The sequence below is a fragment of the Triticum dicoccoides genome, chromosome 4B (genome assembly GCF_002162155.2).
Source record: "Triticum dicoccoides isolate Atlit2015 ecotype Zavitan chromosome 4B, WEW_v2.0, whole genome shotgun sequence".
Taxonomy (NCBI): domain Eukaryota; kingdom Viridiplantae; phylum Streptophyta; class Magnoliopsida; order Poales; family Poaceae; genus Triticum; species Triticum dicoccoides.
The window spans coordinates 241,610,369-241,628,293 of record NC_041387.1 but is presented as its reverse complement, the minus strand read 5'-3'; positions in this window follow the sequence as shown (position 1 = coordinate 241,628,293).

Below are 17,925 nucleotides of genomic sequence, written 5' to 3'. Positions count from 1 at the left end.
CGCCAATGAGCAACTCCACACACTCGAGATAAGTCCCCCCTGGGATATCTAATCGATGCGACACAAAACGTCCACTTAATGCGGCTCTGTGACAGCGACGTTGCCTTCCTTTCTCACCTTTCTAATCGATGTGACAGCTACTTGAGTGCTAAAGGGGACCTCCTGAGCATCGCGTCTCAGGGGCTCTTACTGGACCTCGGGCCGCTCACCTCCTGGCCTTGACCACGGCATCGCGACCTGGCATACCAGCGACGACTGAAGCCTGCCTGGGGACCGGGACCTGTCGGCGTAGGGCACCAAGCTGTCGCAAGGTTAGAAAGGGGGAACCAAGCCGGAACAGGACAAGCATTTGCACCACTTCATAATAAGGATAATATCAACAAAAGACATTGCGGACACTTTGCATTCCCCCAAGGGGTACTTTCTCAATTCCTCGCAGGGAACAAAAGGTGCTAATCCTAAGGGGCCCTAACTACACGTGCCCCCATGGCTGACGCCATCATGAACAGTGGGCCACGGGAGGCCGGGGCCAGCCCCATCCAGATCAGCTACGGCGACGGCCTGATGCAGCCACCTTGCTCCGGGCAAGATGGGAGCTCGGGGGCACGTAACTGTCATCGCTCGTCTCCGGAGCCGCGAAGATCTCAGGAGAGTCGCTAGACTCCCAAGCATCACCGCTGCTGCCAGGGGAGCCACTAGGGAAGCGGGTGGTAGGCCTAGCCCTTGCCACATCGACGTCCTAGCTGCCTCCTCTGTGGCAGCACTCCAGCCGGCGGCCTTCCGCATCGAAGACCTTGAAGAGCATCAAGGAGGCGCCATCATATTCAAAGTGGATCACGAGGGCGCCCCCAGTTCGGTAGACCCAGGTGATCTCACCCCAGCCTCGGGTCATGTAGACATTGCCTGGAGCGACGACTTCGACCTCCGCTCCGGTCGTCGGGGTACCGCAGTGGGCGTGCTGCAACCAAAGCTCGAGAGGCCCCCGCGGCGGCATCTCAAAGGTGAAGAAGGGAGGAAAGCGGATCCAGGTGCCTGGAGGCATCGCGGCATGGAGCACGAGCTCGTGAGAAGAGTCCGCGACATGGACTCAAGGAGCAACAGCGCGCACCGCCATGGCTCCTTGGCGTCACCGACGGCGCGGGCGGCGCCGCTCAGCGTCTCCTTCTCCAGGGCCCTCGGCCCAAGCGTATGGAGGGAGCAGGAACCCAGGAGGCGGCCGCTCGTACCAAGGCCTTGACGTCTCTGGTCTTGCGACCCCGTCGCGGCGGCCGGGGACCGGCTGTTTCTTCGGCGGGAGCAGGCCGGGCCCCTCCCGGGGGCCTTTCCTTTCTCCTCGGCTGGGAACCGGCGGATTGGTGCCATTGGCGGCAAGATGGAGGAGGAGCAAGAAGAAGAAGTGAGCGGAGCAAGAACAGATGGACAACGGGGGCTCGCGCCTCTCCGTACTTATAGTCTAGAGGAGTCCAACCGTCGGCCTCCACGATCATAGGTAATCATGATTCTTTTTGCATGCAGCAGGGACTCGTCAAATCAAGTAGTTGCCGAGGCAGCGTGGGGAAGCGGAGACCCCCACGTCCAATTGATACGTCTCAAACGTATATTACCCCTTTTAGCTATTATATTACCCCTTTTAGATGTTTATGGGCTTTATTTTACACATTCATATCATTTTTGGGACTAACCTACTAACCGAAGGCCCAACCCATATTGCTATTTTTTTGCCTATTTCAGTATTTCAAAGAAAAGGAATATCAAACGGAGTCCAAACGGAATGAAACCTTCGGGAGCGTGATTTTTGGAACAAATCTGATCCGGAGAGCTTGGAGTGCAAGTCAAGAAGCTCCCGAGGGCCCCACGAGATAGGGGGCCGCGCCCCCCTATAGGGCGCACCTCCCTGTCTCGTGGGCCCCTCGGGCGGCCACCGACGTACTTCTTCTTCCTATATATACCCACGTACCCCAAAAACATCCAGGAGCACCACGAAACACAATTTCCACCGCCGTAACCTTCTGTATCCGCGAGATCTCATCTTGGAGCCTTCGCCGGCACTCTGCCGAAGGGGGAATCAACCATGGAGGGCTTCTACATCAACATCCTTGCCCCTCTGATGAATTGTGAGTAGTTTACCACAGACCTACGGGTTCATAGTTATTAGCTAGATGGCTTCTTCTCTCTTTTTGGATCTCAATACTATGTTCTCCCCCTCTCTTGTGGAGATCTATTCAATGTAAACTCTTTTTGCGGTGTGTTTGTCGAGATCCGATGAATTGTGGGTTTATGATCAAGTTTATCTATGAATAATATTTGAATCTTCTCTGAATTCTTTTATGTATAATTGAGTTATCTTTGCAAGTCTCTTTGAATTATCAGTTTGGTTTGGCCTACTAGATTGGTTCTTCTTGCCATGGGAGAAGTGCTTAGCTTTGGGTTCAATCTTGTGATGTTCTTACCCAGTGACAGAAAGGGTTGCAAGACACGTATTGTATTGTTGCCATCGAGGATAACAAGATGGGGTTTATATCATATTGCATGTGTTTATCCCTCTACATCAATCCATCTTGCTTAATGCGTTACTCTGTTCTTATTAACTTAATACTCTAGATGCAGGCAGGAGTGGGTCGATGTGTGGAGTAATAGTAGTAGATGCAGGCAGGAGTCGGTCTACTTGTTATGGACGTGATGCCTATATACATGATCATGCCTAGATAATCTCATAACTATGCTCTTTTCTATCAATTGCTCGACAGAAATTTGTTCACCCACCGTAATACTTATGCTATCTTGAGAGAAGCCTCTAGTGAAACCTATGGCCCCCGGTTCTATCTCTTATCATATTTGCTTTCAATCTATCTTTATTTGCATCTTTACTTTTTGCATCTATCTTATAAAATACCGAAAATATATTTATCTTATCATACTATCTTTATTAGATATCACTTTCGCAAGTGGCCGTGAAGGGATTGACAACCCCTTTATTGCGTTGGTTCCGAGTTCTCAGTTTGTTTGTGTAGGTGCGTGGGACTTTTGAGGAGCCTCCTACTGGATTGATACCTTGGTTCTCAAAACTGAGGGAAATACTTACGCTACACTTTGCTGCATCACCCTCTCCTCTTCAAGGAAAACCAACGCAAGCTCAAGACGTAGCAAGAAGGATTTCTGGCGCCGTTGCCGGGGAGGTCTTCGCTCAAGTCAAGACATACCAAGTACCCATCACAAACCCATATCCCTCGCATTTACATTATTTGCCATTTGCCTCTCGTTTTCCTCTCCCCCACTTCACCCTTGCCGTTTTATTCGCCCTCTCTTTCCCAATCTCCTCCTCTCTTTTCGCTTGCCATTTTTCTGTTTGCTTCTGTGTTGGATTACTTGTTGCCATGGCGCAAGATAATACCAAATTGTGTGACTTCTCGAACACCAATAATAATGATTTCCTTAGTACTCTGATTGCTCCACTTAATGATGTTAAGTCTTGTGAAATCAATACTGCTTTGCTGAATCTTGTTATGAAAGATCAATTCGCCGACCTTCCTAGTGAAGATGCCGCTACACATCTAAACAATTTTGTTGATTTGTGTGATATGCAAAAGAAGAAAGATACGGATAACAATATTGTCAAATTGAAGTTATTTCTGTTTTCACTTCTAGATCGTGCTAAAGTTTGGTTTTCGTCTTTGCCTAAAAATAGTATTGATTCTTGGAACAAGTGCAAAGATGCTTTTATCTCTAAGTATTTTCCTCCCGCTAAGATCATCACTCTTAGGAATGATATTATGAATTTTAAACAACTTGATCATGAGCATGTTTCCCAATTTTGGGAAAGAATGAAATTGATGCTTCGCAATTGCCCTACTCATGGTTTGAATTTATGGATGATCGTACAAAAATTTTATGCCGGTTTGAACTTTGCTTCTAGAATCTCTTAGATTCGGCCGCGGGAGACACGTTTATAGAAATTATGTTAGGAGATGCTACAAAATTGCTTGATAATATTATGGCTAATTATTCTCAATGGCACACCGAAAAATCTTCTAGTAAAAAAATGCATGCTATAGAAGAAATTAATGTTTTGAGTGGAAAGATGGATGAACTTATGAAGATGTTTACTACTAAAAATACTCCTCTTGATCACAATGATATGCATTTGTCTTCCTTGATTGAGAATAATAATGAATCTATGGATGTGAATTTTGTTGGTAGGAATAGTTTTGGAAACAACGCTTATAGAGGAAATTTTAATGCTAAACCGTTCCCTAGTAATCCCTCTAATAATTATTGAAATTCCTACAATAATTCTTATGATAATTTTAATAAGATTCCCTCTGATTTTGAGAATAGTGTGAAAGAATTTATGATTTCTCAAAAGAATTTTAATGCTTTGCTTGAAGAAAAATTGCTCAAAGTTGATGATTTGGCTAGGAACATTGATAGACTTTTGCTTGACGTTAATTCTCTTAAACTTGGATCTTCTTCTCCTAAGCATGATATCAATGAGTCTCTCAAAGTAATGAGAATTTCCGTTGACAAGTGCAAGGAAACAACCGCTAGATTGTGTGCTAAAAAAGAAAGCTTTATAAAAGTGTGTTCCTCTAGTCTTCATGAAAATAATGATTAGGATCTTAAAGTTATTGATGCGTCTCCTATTAGATCTATGTTTTGCAATATGAATTTTGGGAGTGATGATGAATCAACTTTGCCTAGAAGGCGTCCCAAAAATTCGGAGTCTTTAGATCTTGATGGTAAATTTGGTAAAAGTGAGATTGGAGAATCCTCAACTTCTAATAATGTTGAACTTACTATCTCGGATTTCAAGGAATTTGATTATGATAATTGCTCTTTAAAAGGTTGTATTTCCTTGTTGCAATTCGTTGTTAATTCTCCTCATGCTTATAGTCAAAATAAAGCTTTTACCAAACATATTGTTGATGCCTTGATGCAATCTTATGATGAAAAACTTAATTCGGAAGTTTCTATACCTAGAAAACTGAATGATGAGTGGGAACCTACTATAAAGATTAGAATTAAAGATTATGAGTGTTTTGATTTGTGTGATTTGGGTGCTAGTGTTTCCACGATTCTGAAAACTTTATGTGATATTCTAGGTTTCCATGATATTGATGATTGCTCTTTAAATTTGCACCTTGAGGATTCCACCATTAAAAGGCCTATGGGAAGGATCAATGATGTTCTTATTGTTGAAAATAGAAATTTGGTGCCCGTAGATTTTATCATTCTTGATATAGATTGCAATCTTTCTTGCCCTATTATTCTTGGTAGACCTTTCCTTAGAACGATTGGTGCGATTATTGATATGAAGGAAGGTAACATTAGACTCCAATTTCCTTTAAAGAAAGGCATGGAGCACTTTCCAAGATAGAAAGTGAAATTACCTTATGAATCTATCATGCGGGCTACTTATGAATTTAGTGCCAAAGATGGCACTCGTTAGATCTATCTTCTCTTTTATGCCTAGCTAGGGGCGTTAAACGATAGCGCTAGTTGGGAGGCAACCCAATTTTCTTTATGGCTTTTGTTTTTGCTCCTGTTTAGTAATAAATCTTGCATCTACCTTCTATTTAGATATGTTTTTATCTTTTAATTAGTGTTGATTTGATTCTGCTGAAAAACAGAAACTTTGTGTGCACGAATATAATTTTGTTAAATCACAGGAACATGATTTTGCGTTGATTCTTTTTTCTGATGTTCAATAGACAAATGTTCCAGGACGTCCTATTTCGGTAGGATTTTTAGAGTTCCATAAGTTTGCGTGAGTTACAGATTGCTACAGACTGTTCTGTTTTTGACAGATTCTGTTTTTCGTGTGTTGTTTGCTTATTTCAATGCATCTATGGCTAGTAATTCAGTCTATGAACCATAAAGAAGTTGGAATACAGTAGGTTCAACACCAAATTAAATAAAGAATGAGTTCATTGCAGTACCATATGTGGTGGTTTTGTTTTCTTTCACTAACGGAGCTTATAAGATTTCCTGTTGAGTTTTGTGTTGTGAAGTTTTCAAGTTTTGGGTAAAGCTTTTATGGACTATGGAATAAAGGGTGGCAAGAGCCTAAGCTTGGGGATGCCCATGGCACCCAAAGATATTAAAGAATAGCTAAAAGCCTAAGCTTGGTGACGCCCCGGGAAGGCATCCCCTCTTTCGTCTTCGTTCATTGGTAACTTTACTTCGAGCTATATTTTTATTCGCCACATGATATGTGTTTTGCTTGGAGCGTCGTGTATTATATTACTCTTTGCCCTTTAGTTTCCCACAATCATCCTTGCTGTACACACCTTTTGGGAGAAGCCTATGTGATTAGAATTTGCTAGAATACTCTATGTGCTTCACTTATATCTTTTGAGCTTAATAGTTTTGGCTCTAGTGCTTCACTTATATCTTCTAGAGCACGGTGGTGTTTTAATTTTGAAGAAATTGCTAGTCTCTCATGCTTCACTTATATTATTTTGAGAGTCTTTTAGAACAGCATGTTATTTGCTATGGTCATAAAGTTGGTCCTAGAATGATGAGCATCCATGTTGGGTATAATAAAAGCTATCATAGAAAAGTGAATTGGATGCCATGATCAATTTGATACTTGATAATTGTTTTGAGATATGGAGGTACTGATATTAAAGTCATGCTAGTTGGGTGATTATGAATTCAAAGAATGCTTGTGTTGAAGTTAGCAAATCCTGTAGCATGCACGTATGGTTAAAGTTGTGTAACAAATTTGAAACATGAAGTGTACTTGGCTTGTGCATCTTTATGAGTGGCGGTCGGGGACGAGCGATGGTCTTTTCCTACCAATCTATCCCCCTAGGAGCATGCGCATAGTACTTGATTTTTGATGACTTCTAAATTTTTTTCAATAAGTATATGAGTTCTTTTGACTAATGTAGAGTCCATGGATTATACGCACTTCTACCTTTCCGCCTTTGCTAGCCTCTTCGGTACCGTGCATTGCCCTTTCTCACCTTGAGAGTTGGTGCAAACTTCGCCGGTGCATCCAAACCCCGTGATACGATACGCTCTATCACACATAAACCTCCTTATATCTTCCTCAAAACAGCCACCATACCTACCTATTATGGCATTTCCATAGCCATTCCGAGATATATTGCCATGCAACTTTCCACCGTTCCGTTCATCATTTTCATGACATACTTTACTTTTGTCATATTGCCATTGGATGATCATGTAGTTGACATCGTATTTGTGGCAAAGCCACCAAGCATTGTTTTTCATACATGTCACTCTTGATTCATTGCACCATCTCGGTACACCACTGGAGGCATTCATATAGAGTCATATCTTGTTCTAGTTTCGAGTTGTAATTCTTATGTTGTAATCAATAGAAGTGTGATGATCATCATTATTAGAACATTGCCCAAAGAAAAAAAAGAAAGAAAAAAAAGAAGAAAGGCCAAAATAAAAAAAGAAAGGCCCAAAAGAAAAAAAAGAAAAAAATAAATAAAAATGGCAATGTTACTATCTCTTTTTCCACACTTGTGCATCAAAGTAGCACCTTGTTCTTCATGTAGTGAGTCTCATATATTTGGCTTCAAAGTAGCACCATGTTTTTCATATAGTGAGTCTCATAAGTTGTCTTTTTCATACTAGTGGGGATTTTTCATTATAGAACTTGGCTTGTATATTCCTACAATGGGCTTCCTCAAATGCCCTAGGTCTTCGTGAGCAAGCAAGTTGGATGCACACCCACTAGTTTTCTTTTGTTGAGCATTCATTTATAGCTCTAGTGCATCCGTTGCATGGCAATCCCTACTCCTCATGTTGACATCAATTGATGGGCATCTCCATAGCCTGTTGATTATCCTCGTCAATGTGAGACTTTCTCTTTTTGTCTTCTCCACACAATCCCCATCATCATATTCTATTCCACCCATAGTGCTATATCCATGGCACACACTCATGTATTACGTGAAGGTTGAAAAAGTTTGAGATTATTTAAGTATGAAACAATTGCTTGTCTTGTCATCGGGGGTATAGAAGTTGGGAACATCTTTGTGTGACAAAAATGAAGCATAGCCTAACTATATGATTTTGTAGGGATGAACTTTCTTTTGCCATGCTATTTTGAGAAGACATGATTACTTTGATTAGTATGCTTGAAGTCTTACTATTTCTTATGTCATTACGAACTTTTATTTTGTATTCATTTGGATCTGAACATTCATGCCACAATAAAAAAATTACATTATGAATTATGCCAGGTAGCATTCCACATCAAAAATTCTTTTTTTATCATTAACCTACTCGAGGGCGAGCAGGAATTTAAGCTTGGGGATGCTTGATACGTCTCCAATGTGTCTATAATTTTTTATTGTTCCATGCTATTATATTACCCTTTTAGATGTTTATGGGCTTTATTTTACACACTCATGTCATTTTTGGGACTAACCTACTAACCGGAGGCCCAACCCATATTGTTGTTTTTTGCCTATTTCAGTATTTCGAAGAAAAGGAATATCAAACGGAGTCCAAACGGAATGAAACCTTTGTGAGCGTGATTTTTGGAACAAATCTGATCCAGAGAGCTTGGAGTGCAAGTCATGAAGCTCCCGAGGGCCCCACGAGATAGGGCGCCCCCCCCCCCCGTTGTAGGGCGCACCCCCTTGTCTCGTGGGCCCCTCGGGCGGCCACCGATGTACTTCTTCTTCCTATATATACGCGCGTACCCCAAAAACATCCAGGAGCACCACGAAACACAATTTCCACCGCCGTAACCTTCTGTATCCGCGAGATCTCATCTTGGAGCCTTCGCCGGCACTCTGCCGGAGGGGGAACCAACCACGGAGGGCTTCTACATCAACATCCTTGCCCCTCTGATGAATTGTGAGTAGTTTACCACAGACCTACGGGTTCATAGTTATTAGCTAGATGGCTTCTTCTCTCTTTTTGGATCTCAATACAATGTTCTCCCCCTCTCTTGTGGAGATCTATTCGATGTAAACTCTTTTTGCGGTGTGTTTGTCGAGATCCGATGAATTGTGGGTTTATGATCAAGTTTATCTATGAATAATATTTGAATCTTCTCTGAATTCTTTTATGTATAATTGAGTTATCTTTGCAAGTCTCTTTGAATTATCAGTTTGGTTTGGCCTACTAGATTGGTTCTTCTTGCCATGGGAGAAGTGCTTAGCTTTGGTTTCAATCTTGTGGTGTTCTTACCCAGTGACAGAAAGGGTTGCAAGACACGTATTGTGTTGTTGCCATCGAGGATAACAAGATGGGGTTTATATCATATTGCATGTGTTTATCCCTCTACATCAATCCATCTTGCTTAATGCGTTACTCTGTTCTTATGAACTTAATACTCTAGATGCAGGCAAGAGTCGGTCAATGTGTGGAGTAATAGTAGTAGATGCAGGCAGGAGTCGGTCTACTTGTTATGGACGTGATGCCTATATACATGATCATGCCTAGATAATCTCATAACTATGCGCTTTTCTATCAATTGCTCGACAGAAATTTGTTCACCCACCGTAATACTTATGCTATCTTGAGAGAAGCTTCTAGTGAAACCTATGGCCCCCGGTTCTATCTCTTATCATATTTGCTTTCAATCTATCTTTATTTGCATCTTTACTTTTTGCATCTATCTTATAAAATACCGAAAATATATTTATCTTATCATACTATATTTATTAGATCTCACTTTCGCAAGTGGCCGTGAAGGGATTGACAACCCCTTTATTGCGTTGGTTGCGAGTTCTCAGTTTGTTTGTGTAGGTGCGTGGGACTTTTGAGGAGCCTCCTACTGGATTGATACCTTGGTTCTCAAAACTGAGGGAAATACTTACGCTACACTTTGCTGCATCACCCTCTCCTCTTCAAGGAAAACCAACGCAAGCTCAAGACGTAGCAAGAAGGATTTCTGGCGCCGTTGCCGGGGAGGTCTTCGCTCAAGTCAAGACATACCAAGTACCCATCACAAACCCATCTCCCTCGCATTTACATTATTTGCCATTTGCCTCTCGTTTTCCTCTCCCCCACTTCACCCTTGCCATTTTATTCGCCCTCTCTTTCCCAATCTAGTCCTCTCTTTTCTCTTGCCATTTTTCTATTTGCTTGTGTGTTGGATTACTTGTTGCCATGGCGCAAGATAATACCAAATTGTGTGACTTCTCGAACACCAATAATAATGATTTCCTTAGTACTCCGATTGCTCCTCTTAATGATGTTGAGTCTTGTGAAATCAATACTGCTTTGCTGAATCTTGTTATGAAAGATCAATTCGCCGGCCTTCCTAGTGAAGATGCCGCTACACATCTAAACATTTTTGTTGATTTGCGTGATATGCAAAACAAGAAAGATACGGATAACAATATTGTCAAATTGAAGTTTTTTCCGTTTTCACTTAGAGATCGTGCTAAAGTTTGGTTTTCGTCTTTGCCTAAAAATAGTATTGATTCTTGGAACAAGTGCAAAGATGCTTTTATCTCTAAGTATTTTCCTCCCGCTAAGATCATCACTCTTAGGAGCGATATTATGAATTTTAAACAACTTGATCATGAGCATGTTTCCCAATTTTGGGAAAGAATGAAATTGATGCTTCGCAATTGCCCTACTCATGGTTTGAATTTATGGATGATCATACAAAAATTTTATGCCGGTTTGAACTTTGCTTCTAGAATCTCTTAGATTCGGCCGCGGGAGACACGTTTATAGAAATTATGTTAGGAGATGCTACAAAATTGCTTGATAATATTATGGCTAATTATTCTCAATGGCACACCAAAAAATCTTCTAGTAAAAAAATGCATGCTATAGAAGAAATTAATGTTTTGAGTGGAAAGATGGATGAACTTATGAAGATGTTTACTACTAAAAATACTCCTCTTGATCACAATGATATGCCTTTGTCTTCCTTGATTGAGAATAATAATGAATCTATGGATGTGAATTTTGTTGGTAGGAATAGTTTTGGAAACAACGCTTATAGAGGAAATTTTAATGCTAAACCGTTCCCTAGTAATCCCTCTAATAATTATTGAAATTCCTACAATAATTCTTATGATAATTTTAATAAGATGCCCTCTGATTTTGAGAATATTGTGAAAGAATTTATGATTTCTCAAAAGAATTTTAATGCTTTGCTTGAAGAAAAATTGCTCAAAGTTGATGATTTGGCTAGGAACATTGATAGACTTTTGCTTGACGTTAATTCTCTTAAACTTGGATCTTCTTCTCCTAAGCATGATATCAATGAGTCTCTCAAAGTAATGAGAATTTCCATTGACGAGTGCAAGGAAAGAACCGCTAGATTGTGTGCTAAAAAAGAAAGCTTTATAAAAGTGTGTTCCTCTAGTCTTCATGAAAATAATGATGAGGATCTTAAAGTTATTGATGCGTCTCCTATTAGATCTATGTTTTGCAATATGAATTTTGGGAGTGATGATGAATCAACTTTGCCTAGAAGGCGTCCCAAAAATTCGGAGTCTTTAGATCTTGATGGTAAATTTGGTAAAAGTGAGATTGGAGAATCCTCAACTTCTAATAATGTTGAACTTACTATCTCGGATTTCAAGGAATTTGATTATGATAATTTCTCTTTAAAAGGTTGTATTTCCTTGTTGCAATCCGTTGTTAATTCTCCTCATGCTTATAGTTAAAATAAAGCTTTTACCAAACATATTGTTGATGCCTTGATGCAATCTTATGATGAAAAACTTAATTTGGAAGTTTCTATACCTAGAAAACTTAATGATGAGTGGGAACCTACTATAAAGATTAGAATTAAAGATTATGAGTGTTTTTCTTTGTGTGATTTGGGTGCTAGTGTTTCCACGATTCGGAAAACTTTATGTGATATTCTAGGTTTCCATGATCTTGATGATTGCACTTTAAATTTGCACCTTGCGGATTCCACCATTAAAAGGCCTATGGGAACGATCAATGATGTTCTTATTGTTGCAAATAGAAATTTGGTGCCCGTAGATTTTATCGTTCTTGATATAGATTGCAATCTTTCTTGCCCTATTATTCTTGGTAGACCTTTCCTTAGAACGATTGGTGCGAATATTGATATGAAGGAAGGGAACATTAGACTCCAATTTCCTTTAACGAAAGGCATGGAGCACTTTCCAAGATAGAAAGTCAAATTACCTTATGAATCTATCATGCAGGCTACTTATGAATTTAGTGCCAAAGATGGCACTCGGTAGATCTATCTTCTATTTTATGCCTAGCTAGGGGCGTTAAACAATAGCGTTAGTTGGGAGGCAACCCAATTTTCTTTATGGTTTTTGTTTTTTCTCCTGTTTAGTAATAAATCTTGAATCTAACTTCTGTTTAGATGTGTTTTTATCTTTTAATTAGTGTTTGTTCCAAGTAGAACCTATAGGATAACCTACGATGATAGTTGATTTGATTCTGCTGAAAAAGAGAAACTTTGTGTGCACGAATATAATTTTGTTAAATCACCGGAACTTGATTTTGTGTTGATTCTTCTTGCTGATGTTCAATAGACAAATTTCCAGGACTTCCTATTTTGGTAGGATTTTTAGAGTTCCAGAAGTTTGCGTTAGTTACAGATTTCTACAGACTGTTCTGTTTTTGACAGATTCGGTTTTTCGTGTGTTGTTTACTTATTTCAATGCATCTATGGCTAGTAATTCAGTCTATGAACCATAAATAAGTTGGAATACAGTAGGTTCAACACCAAATTTAATAAAGAATGAGTTCATTGCAGTACCCTATGTGGTGGTTTTGTTTTCTTTCACTAACGGAGCTTATAAGATTTCCTATTGAGTTTTGTGTTGTGAAGTTTTCAAGTTTTGGGTAAAGCTTTTATGGACTATGGAATAAAGGTTGACAAGAGCCTAAGCTTGGGGATGCCCATGGCACCCCAAGATATTAAAGAATAGCCAAAAGCCTAAGCTTGGGGATGCCCCGGGAAGGCATCCCCTCTTTCGTCTTCGTTCATTGGTAACTTTACTTCGAGCTATATTTTTATTCGCCACATGATATGTGTTTTGCTTGGAGCGTCGTGTATTATATTAGTGTTTGCCCTTTAGTTTAACACAATCATCCTTTCTGTACACACCTTTTGGGAGAAGCCTATTTGATTAGAATTTGCTAGAATACTCTATGTGCTTCACTTATATCTTTTGAGCTTAATAGTTTTGGCTCTAGTGCTTCACTTATATCTTCTAGAGCACGGTGGTGTTTTAATTTTGAAGAAATTGCTAGTCTCTCATGCTTCACTTATATTATTTTGAGAGTCTTTTATAACAGCATGGTATTTTCTATGGTCATAAAGTTGGTCCTAGAATGATGAGCATCCAGGTTGGGTATAATAAAAACTATCATAGAAAAGTGAATTGTATGCCATGATCAATTTGATACTTGATAATTATTTTGAGATATGGAGGTACTGATATTAAAGTCATGATAGTTAGGTGATTATGAATTCAAAGAATGCTTGTGTTGAAGTTAGCAAATCCCGTAGCATGCACGTATGGTTAAAGTTGTGTAACAAATTTGAAACATGAAGTGTACTTGGCTTGTGCATCCTTATGAGTGGCGGTCGGGGACGAGCAATGGTATTTTCCTACCAATCTATCCCCCTAGGAGCATGTGCTTAGTACTTGATTTTTGATAACTTCTAAATTTTTGCAATAAGTATATGAGTTCTTTTGACTAATGTTGAGTCCATGGATTATACGCACTTCTACCTTTCCACCTTTGCTAGCCTCTTCGGTACCATGCATTGCCCTTTCTCACCTTGAGAGTTGGTGCAAACTTCGCCGGTGCATCCAAACCCCGTGATATGATAAGCTCTATCACACATAAACCTCCTTATATCTTCCTCAAAACAGCCACCATACCTACCTATTATGGCATTTCCATAGCCATTCCGAGATATATTTCCATGCAACTTTCCACCGTTTCGTTCATCATTTTCATGACATACTTTACTTTTGTCATATTGCCATTGCATGATCATGTAGTTGACATCGTATTTGTGGCAAAGCCACCAAGTATTATTTTTCATACATGTCACTCTTGATTCATTGCACCATCCCGGTACACCACCGAAGGCATTCATATAGAGTCATATCTTGTTCTAGTTTCGAGTTGTAATTCTTATGTTGTAATCAATAGAAGTATGATGATCATCATTATTAGAACATTGCCCAAAGAAAAAAAAAGAAAGAAAAAAAAGAAGAAAGGCCAAAAGAAAAAAGAAAGGCCCAAAAGCAAAAAAAAAGAAAAAGAAAGAAAAAAAAGAAAAAAGGCAATGTTACTATCTCTTTTTCCACACTTGTGCATCAAAGTAGCACCTTGTTCTTCATGTAGTGAGTCTCTTATATTGTGCTTCAAAGTAGCACCATGTTTTTCATATAGTGAGTCTCATAAGTTGTCTTTTTCATACTAGTGGGAATTTTTCATTATAGAACTTGGCTTATATATTCGTACAATGGGCTTCCTCAAATGCCCTAGGTCTTCGTGAGCAAGCAAGTTGGATGCACACCCACTAGTTTTCTTTTGTTGAGCATTCATTTAGAGCTCTAGTGCATCCGTTGCATGGCAATTCCTACTCCTCATGTTGACATCAATTGATGGGCATCTCCATAGCCTGTTGATTATCCTCGTCAATGTGAGACTTTCTCTTTTTGTCTTCTCCACACAATCCCCGTCATCATATTCTATTCCACCCATAGTGCTATATCCATGGCTCACGCTCATGTATTGCGTGAAGGTTGAAAAAGTTTGAGATTATTTAAGTATGAAACAATTGCTTGGCTTGTCATTGGGGGTATAGAAGTTGGGAACATCTTTGTGTGAAAAAAATGAAGCATAGCCTAACTATATGATTTTGTAGAGATGAACTTTCTTTTGCCATGCTATTTTGAGAAGACATGATTACTTTGATTAGTATGCTTGAAGTGTTACTATTTCTTATGTCAATATGAACTTTTATTTTGTATTCATTTGGATCTGAACATTCATGCCACAATAAAAAAATTACATTATGAATTATGCTAGGTAGCATTCCACATCAAAAATTCTCTTTTTATCATTTACCTACTCGAGGACGAGTAGGAATTAAGCTTGGGGATGCTTGATACGTCTCCAACATATCTATAATTTGTTATTGTTCCATGCTATTATATTACCCCTTTAGATGTTTATGGGCTTTATTTTACACATTCATGTCATTTTTGGGACTAACCTACTAACCGTAGGTCCAGCCCATATTGCTGTTTTTTGCCTATTTCAGTATTTCAAAGAAAAGGAATATCAAACGGAGTCCAAACCGAATGAATCCTTTGGGAGCGTGATTTTTTGAACAAATATGATCCGGAGAGCTTGGAGTGCAAGTCAAGAAGCTCCCGAGGGCCCCACGAGATAGGGCCCCCCTGTAGGGCGCGCCCCCTGTCTCGTGGGCCCCTTGGGCGGCCACCGATGTACTTCTTCTTCCTATATATACCCATGTACCCCAAAAACATCCAGGAGCACCACGAAACACAACTTCCACCGCCGTAACCTTCTGTATCCGCGAGATCTCATCTTGGAGCCTTCGTCGGCACTCCGCCGGAGGGGGAATCAACCATGGAGGGATTCTACATCAACATCATTGCCCCTCCGATTTGTTGTGAGTAGTTTACCACGGACCTACGGGTCCATAGATATTAGCTTGATGGCTTCTTCTCTCTTTTTGGATCTCAATACAATGTTCTCCCCCTCTCTTATGGAGATCTATTCGATGTAAACTCTTTTTGCGGTGTGTTTGTCGAGATCCGATGAATTGTGGGTTTATGATCAAGTTTATCTATGAATAATATTTGAATCTTCTCTGAATTCTTTTATATATGATTGAGTTATCTTTGCAAGTCTCTTCGAATTATCAGTTTGGTTTGGCCTACTAGATTGGTTCTTCTTGCCATGGGAGAAGTGCTTAGCTTTGGGTGCAATCTTGCAGTGTTATTACCCAGTGACAGAAAGGTTTGCAAGACACGTATTGTATTGTTGCCATTGAGGATAGCAAGATGGGGTTTATATCATATTGCATGTGTTTATCCCTCTACATCATGTCATCTTGCTTAATGCGTTACTCTGTTCTTATGAACTTAATACTCTAGATGCAGGGGGGAGTCGGTCGATCTGTGGAGTAATAGTAGTAGATGCAGGCAGGAGTCGGTCTACTTGTTATGGACGTGATGCCTATATACATGATCATGCCTAGATAATCTCATAACTATGCGCTTTTCTATCAATATCTCGACAGTAATTTGTTCACCCACCGTAATACTTATGCTATCTTGAGCGAAGCCTCTAGTGAAACCTATGGCCCCCGGGTCTATCTCTTATCATATTTTCTTTCAATCTACCTTGATTTGCATCTTTACTTTTTGCATCTATCTTTATTAGATCTCACTTTCGCAAGTGGCCGTGAAGGGATTGACAATCCCTTTATTGCGTTGGTTGCGAGTTCTTAGTTTGTTTGTGTAGGTGCGTGGGACTTTTGAGGAGCCTCCTACTGGATTGATACCTTGGTTCTCAAAACTGAGGGAAATACTTACGCTATACTTTGCTGCATCACCCTCTCCTATTCGAGGAAAACCAACGCAAGCTCAAGACGTAGCACCAATCAACCGCCACACAGCGACCAAGGGCTCAGGCTGTTGGGGCCCCGGTGCTCCGCACTTGCCCTTTGGCTTCCCTGCTAAGCCAAGTCCGAGCGTGCCTTGGGCCCAGGGGCTACTATCGGTGTTCTGGGAATGGGGGTCCCCAGACTTGCCTGCCTGTGGCCTGCGGCGGGGCTCAAGCAGTGGCCCAGTACGTCCCGTCTACATCAACCCAAGCTCAAGACCCTCGCGAGGGGCCAAGCCTCGCGGGGCGGACGACGCAAGGCTTCCTCAGGGGCGGCCTCACCAGGCAGGCTCGCGAGGAGGCGGAGAGATCAAGGCAAGGAGTACCTCGCGAGGTGCTCGTGACACAAGCCATGACGATCGAGACCAGGCGGGCGTCAGGCGGGCGCCAGCTGATGTAGTGTCCTCATTTCCTCTTTGGTGCAAAGGGGGCAAGTGCATGCGCGGAGTACCGAGGCATCAAGCAAAGGTTTCCATATTGGTGCAACGAGACCAAGACCAGCAGGACGACAGGACGGAGTTCACCGTGGAGCCCAAGACGGCGTCATCACCAGTGCCTTTGGCAGTCGAAGACCAACTTTAGTCAGGATAGCTTATACTAGTTGTCCCCCTTTAAAATGGCCGTGTTGGCTCCCTTCCTGCTCATTATTTGGGAAGAGGACCAGGGCCCCCATAAATAGAGATATCCACCACAGTAGGAGGGGGATGGAATCCATCCGAGTAGAACACCGCACCAGCTCAAGAACACCCCTCGCGAGGCTGTTCTTCCTCTGTACTGTTCATCACCAGCCCCAGAGGCAATCCACCACACCACACACACTGGATTAGGGTATTACACCACAACGGTGGCCCGAACCAGTATAAATCTTCAGTCCCTTGTGTTGTTCATCATGTAGCTTAGATTCACGGCGAGGTTTGGGGCGTGGATCGGTAGGGAGTAGATATTCATGCGCACCCCAGAGTTTGAACCTTAAGGGCTTTTGCCGGAATCCGATATCCGATAGGACGTACTTCATGGCAACGCGCCTGTTGCCATTCGCTATGCTGACTGTAGTGGAGTAACCTATCAACCAGTCTTCCAGCTTCACCGAGCCGTTGTATTTTGGCGTGTCTCTTGGGAGAGAGAACCCTTTGGGAAAGGGCTCGTCGCAGATGCGGGGGGCGAAATAGGGTGGGCCGACATCGTCTTCTTCTTGCCAGGCGGTCGATCTGATGGCGGGCATCATTCTCGCTGATTCCTTCACGGCGGCCCAGTCGGCCGCTGAGCGTCGGGTGCGTGACACGTAGCGGGGTGGGATATCTCTCCCCGTGA